Source organism: Arvicanthis niloticus, chromosome 16, assembly GCF_011762505.2.
Source record: "Arvicanthis niloticus isolate mArvNil1 chromosome 16, mArvNil1.pat.X, whole genome shotgun sequence".
Lineage (NCBI taxonomy): Eukaryota > Metazoa > Chordata > Mammalia > Rodentia > Muridae > Arvicanthis > Arvicanthis niloticus.
Window position 1 is genome coordinate 22,577,229 of NC_047673.1, and position 6,654 is coordinate 22,583,882.

Genomic DNA, 6,654 nt, shown 5'->3' on the forward strand with positions numbered 1-6,654 from the left:
AAAAAGAAGAAAGTGTCTTGATGTCATTAACAGTTTGACCCCTCTCTTCTGGGATCCCCAGGCTCACTTTCTAGCTCCCTAACCCTCCACCGAAGTCTTATACAACACTATAAAAGACTGAGTTGTTGTTTCCAATTTATCCACAAGGAGGCAGCAGAGGACCAAAATCTTCTTGTCTGTAGCTATTTGGCAGTACTGTTCAGATGAGAGTCGTCTTTCATCTTTCAAGTATAGGTTTCTCTGTCCCCTCAGGATGATGAGACAACAGAATGTCAATCTTAAATCAAGATCAGCCCTAAGTGTCTTACTTTTAGGTGCTAACGTATTAAGAAAAAGTTGCTTTCTCTTCAAATCCTTCCAGGTTTCCCTCAGAGGAATGTAGCGTTAGTACTGTAGACAATCAAGAAGAACATGCTACCTCAACCACCGGGCAGCCACCACAACTCTAGAGGAAAGTAAATCGTGTTGTCTTTTATTCTGATAACATCTGTCAGAATGGGCAAAGAGGATAGAGGAAAGTGCAAGTAAAAAAATACAGGGGAAAAATGGGCCAGCAAGATAGATACATGCTGTAACACACGAACACATACATACACTCTCACATACACACACACACACACAGAGAGAGAGAGAGAGAGAGAGAGAGAGAGAGAGAGAGACTCTCACACACACATACACACACACAGAGAGACAGATTCACACACACATTCACATACAAACACACATTCTCTCACACACAGACACACACATACAGACTCATACACACACTCTCTCACACATACACAGACACACACATACAGACTCATACACACACTCTCTCACACATACACAGACACACACATACAGACTCACACACACATAGACTCACATACTTTCACATACTCACACACACACACTCTCACACACACAGACACAGACTCACACACACATATAGACTCATACACACACAAACACACGCATACACATACAGACTCACACATACTCACACACACTCTCTCTTACACACACATACACACACAGAGAGACTCTCACAAATGTATGCACTAAAAATTTTCAGGTCACTTATATATATGAAGTGTATAACCACTCCCAAGTGTGGAAGCTGGAATTGACTCTCACTTCTAGCAGGAAAGCGTGACTTCCAGAGTATATATGAATAAAGAACACGTTTCAAGACGACCTTCCGAGGTGGATTGATTGTATACTGTTATTAGTTAGTGTCCTAGCTCTATTTCTGTGTTTTACTGCATCTCAAGCTGGGAGGGAGCTTCACAGGTTTTGTCTCTACTGTCCAAGAGGCACAGACAGCTCTCTCACCTTCTCTGCAGTAACAAGCACTTGCTTGAGCATCTCAGCCAATGGAAACCAACCATCATCCTGCTTCAACTCACCACCTCTAAGTCCAGTACTTGTTCTGGCTACTTCCATGGGATGACCGTGGTCATTTCATAGGTAAGACTTAGCATATAGAAGGTGATGGACTCTATCTATTCCATCTTTTATCAAACTCCATCTCTCCATCTCTTGAGACAAAGAGGGAGTTCTCTGGTTTGAACCTAGCTCACATGGTTCTCTTCTGACCTGGTCCTTTCAGACCAAGAGCCATTTGTCCCCAATCATCTGCGATGGTCATTTATCCTACAGGCCTTGCCAACACTGGCAACCCTGCCCCCATACTTATAGGAAGCAGATTTCTCATCTCAATGTACGGATCCCGACTCTCCAGGGAGACCAGTGAGATGGGGGGAAAGTGGACTCATCAGCTGAGGAGTCAAAGTGTGGTCTCCTCTGTGGGCCTGTTTATCAAAGGGACAGAGAGAAACCTTCATCAGCAATGCTGGTTCTAATAAAAAAATGGATTGATTCCCTAGTAAAGCCATGAGCCAAAGGCAGGTCTGGTAGCGTACATGTGTGTAATCCCAGTACAGAGGCACTGAGACATTGAAACAGGGTATCATTACATAGAACTTGTCACAATCTATTTTTTAAATTGTCAAAAGAATTAAACATAATTAAAAATAACAGATGGGAATATGGCTTAGTGGTAGAACACTTACCTAAACATTTTTTTGCAAGAGAGCCTGTATTCAGTCCCCAACACCACAGATGATGATGACAACAACGACGACGACAATGACAACTAAAAATAACTCAAGCTCACAGAAGGATCCACTGTAACCATGATTCCAGCAGTATAGCATGCAACACAATGGCCATCTTTCTTTAAAATCTAAAATGCCCATTACTGGTAGCATGTTCCAGTGGCCACTAGCATATTTGTTCACCCTGTGGCCTGTGTTTCTTTTCATGATGAGTGACGTGAGAATTTCACTCTCACTTCTAAAAGGCGCATTTCAAGATTATCTTTCAGAATGGATTATATGTTGTTATTCATTAATTTCCTAGTTTGATTTCTGTGGCTTTGATGAAACATCTTGACAAAAGGCTACTTAGGGAGGAGGGGGCTTATTGACTTGCCATTCCTGGTCAGAGCCCACTATTTCCTGGGCAAGGCAGGAACTGAAAGCATCATGCCCACCGTCAAAAGCAGAGAGAGAGAATAAGTATAAAGATTGTTGTTTGTTTGCTCTAGTTCGCAGCCCAAACATTCTCTAATCTTTCAGGGTTCAGGGTTCAGCACAGGGAATGGTGCCTCTCATAATGGACTGGGTCTCCCTGTCAATGAAAAGACATTTACCACCCAGCCCAGACTTGTCCACAGGCCAATCTGGTCTAAACAATTCCTCATTAGTAATTTAACTTCAGCTTGTACCAAAACCCTTTTGAGAGTTCGCTATCTGATGTTTTTCTTTCTTGAAGTAATTTGGCTAATTGTCATATAATTCCTCATTAAGTCACTCTTCTGAGATGATTGTAGGTTGTGTCAAATAGGCAATAAAAACTAACCAGCACAGGGCTGGAGAGATGGCTCAGCACCTGAGGATGTATATTGTCTTAGCACATGACATGAGTTTGATTCCCATCACCCACAACAGACAATTATATGTAAGCCTAGCGCCAAAGGACCTGACATCACTCTGACCTCCTCCAGCATGGGAACACATACAGACACACATGTACCCATGATAAATATTATCTGAAAAGTAACAGTATAGTTCTTAAAGTTGCTACAGAGCAGCTGCCCCAGTGTTTAAGAACCAGCAGTTCCCTCTTACTGACTTGGTTGTACGTCTGAGGTAGCTGTGGGTTAAGGAGTCCCATATCTTTTCTAACGATTACAACTCTCTGTCTGGTTCAAAGGGGACAAGAGAAGCCCACGGCCTAATTATCATAGAACCCCATCCTCCAAACCACTTATGTGACACCTGCCATGGATGACCTGGTTCCTACCTACAAAAACACGTTCAATGACCAGTTTCTCCTTTGGCAGTTGAACGTTTGGACCTCAGACGACTGTGTTAGATGCAGCTGCTTGTGCCTTCAGCCGACTGAACCGCAGACCTCCGGAACCCTCTGATTCCAGTCTGTCTAGTCATCCACCCCTTCGTCTCCAGCCTCCTCCTTTGCAGTATTGACTCAAGCCCTTGAAGCTGCCCTCGGAGACTTAGCTGTCTCTGGGGAAGGGGAGGAATGTTTGCCCAGTCCTTCATCCCTGTAACTAATCCCAGCTGGGAGGGGCCATGGCAGCACAGTTCAAGAGTAAACTGATGCTTGGGAGCCCAAGGAGGCAGATACATCTGCAACAAGACTGGTAGCTACCTTATAATTATGCTGGTCCCCAGAGGGCTCCACATGCCTCACCCATGGGCCTCTGCTAGAAACAGGTCCAATGAGATCTGCCAGACACTCCTATAGCTATAAAACACTCCGTGTGTATTGGTTAATCTATCAAGACCGTGGTAACTTTACAGCGTTGATAAGATATTAATATAAGCCTGTAGACTCACCATGAAGACTTTCCCCCATATATCATCCACACTCAAAAAATAACAGAACCAGTAAGTATACACAGTGGGGTTCCCTCCACCCTGCCCCCTGCCATAAAGAAAAATGAAGTTGTAACATTTGTGGGAAAATGAATGGAGCTAGAAACCAACCCCCTCTGAATGAAATAAGCCAGACTGGGAAAGACCCTAGGAGAGAACTTACCACAGCTTTTCAGCTAAAGAGACATGATGTCAACTTGCCTTTTAAATAGTCACACTTATACCCATAGAAGAATGCTACACCCAGTCTTCAGCCCGCTTCCTTTCATGATGAACTCTTGGCTGCTCAAAGTACTGAGAATAAGTGGCAGCTCAGAGGTTAGCCCCAAACGGGGCACCTGTACCCACTCCTCTAAGGTCAGAGGGCATCAAGGAAGAGTGGGCAGAAAGAAGTCAGAGCCAGAAGATCGGGAAAAGGATTACAAAATGCTAGAACCAGAGCCTACTCTGCTTAGCTATTGGATACTGGCAGGTTCTGGGTTAGATGCAATCATTGTTTTCAATTATGTACCCCAGGGTGAGCCCTCAAGGCTCCAGTGGGTAGATCAGGAGGTGGCTAACACAAAGAATCATACGTGACAAAGGGACTTTAAGGAGCAAGGGGTGTTCATGGGGTGAGAGTGAGAGAAGCCAGAATGTATCATACACATGTATTGTAAGGCCCGACAGGTAGGGAGGAACTCCCTCCCTGCTCTTGGGAATTCACAGCCACCCCAATAACTGCAAAGACACCGAACTTGATGTAAAAGCAAAAGGTATATTTCAATCAACGCGTTGAGGTCGCACTTCCAGCCCGTCCTACGCAGAGGCAAGCAGTGAAGTACGACCCCCACTTAGGGAAAAGAGTTTTTATAGTAAGAACCGCAACCCAGGGAAACAAGGGGAAAATATCAAACACTATTCAATTTGTCTTGTGGTTCGTTTTGTTCCTGGTATCTAGGATGTATGGGCACACTGAGAACTCCCAACTCAAACTCTCCTGGTATCCAGGGTGCACAAGAACGCTAACTTGAACTCTCAGCTCAAACCCTATTCAATCTATCTTATGGTCAGTTTTTAGTTCCTGGTACCCATAGCACTTGGTCACGCTATCTTGAACTCTCAGCTCTGAACTCTATTCAATCTATCATCTATTTTATCTTGTGGATAGCTAGTTTCCTAGGACCCAGAATGCAGAACAAGCTGATCTGCACTCTTGACTCCATCTGTGGAAGGTTTAAAATTTTTTAACCCTTTCAGTATGAAAGTACTGAGAAAAAAAAACCTGAATAACTAATAAACACCGAATACATATGTTAAAAAAAAAAAATGCTAGCTAGGTGTGGTGTGAATGGGTGTAATACCGGTATTTTGAAGGCTGGGGCAGAAAGATCTTGAATTAAAGGCAGCTTGTGCTACATGGAGAGGCCTTGTCTCAAAAACAAAAACCAGGGGCTGGAGAGATGGCTCAGTAGTTAAGAGCATTGAGGGCTCCTCCAGAGGATCTGGGTTCAATTTCTCAGAACCCACATGTAATCTTCCAACCATTTGTAACTCCAGTTCCAGGGGATCTAATGCCCTCTTCTGACCTCCTTGGGTCCAGTCATGCACATGGTACTCAAACATATGTGCAGGCAAAACACTCATAACATAGAATAATAATGAAAATAAACAACCCGACTGATCTCTGACATGTACAGGAAAGTATCAAGGATTCTAAATGACAACCAACTCTTAAGGCAGACACACACACACACACACACACACACACACACACACACACACACATTTTTAAAAGCCATGTGTGATATCCCAATACTTGGGAGGTGAAGGCAAGAGACTGACCAAGAGTTCAAGGCCACCCTTGGCTACATAGTGAGTTCTGGGCCATCCAGGTCTATATGAAGCTCTGTCAACAAAATGGAGTCAGGAAGAAGGAAGAAAAGAAGGGAGGGATGGAGAGATGGATGGATGGAGAGAGAAAGGGATAAAAGGAGAGAGAGTGGGAGGGAGAACAAAGAAAACCAAAACCAGGGCTTGGGTGTGAGCACTGTCAGGTACCCAGTGTCGTCTATGGCTCCATCTTCTTTTTATGAATGGAATAGCCCTGAGCTTAAACCATGGGCATCACTGGCTGTCAGTTGAGTCCTAGGATTGGACTAAAATCATCAGGCCCACGTGCATGGGACTCTGCCCACTATGCCATCTTGCCTGCCCTGCATCTGGCTTCTCTGTAGTATCTCTTTGCCTCCTAGTCACTTATTTCTCCTTATTCTAAAATGAAGGGCTGGAGACGGTTGTTAGTTTACAAGTTCATCTTTAGCACAGAACTTTGTGTTTGGAAACGAATGGCAAGGACCGGAAATTCTTCAGTGGTGACGGGCACCCTCAGCACACCTGAGTTTCCAATCTCTTGTAATAAAACGACCAAAAAACCTGCATGTGTAAGACAAAACTGGAACTATTTCTGTGAACCACAGTGGGCTCGCTTACATGTTCTCCCAGTAAAATCTATTTGAAATACTAGGGTTCTGGGTTAGGGATGCAGCTTCCTGGTAACACACTTGCCTCTCGAATGTGCCTGTTCCTGGGTTCGCTCCCTGGTTCAACAAAAGGAAACAAAATCATTGACATATCATGTCTGTACATCTCTTCCCTCTTCAAAACATCCTTCATAGAAGTCTGTAAATAGACAAGAGGCCAATATCTGCATGACATGTAAGCTGAA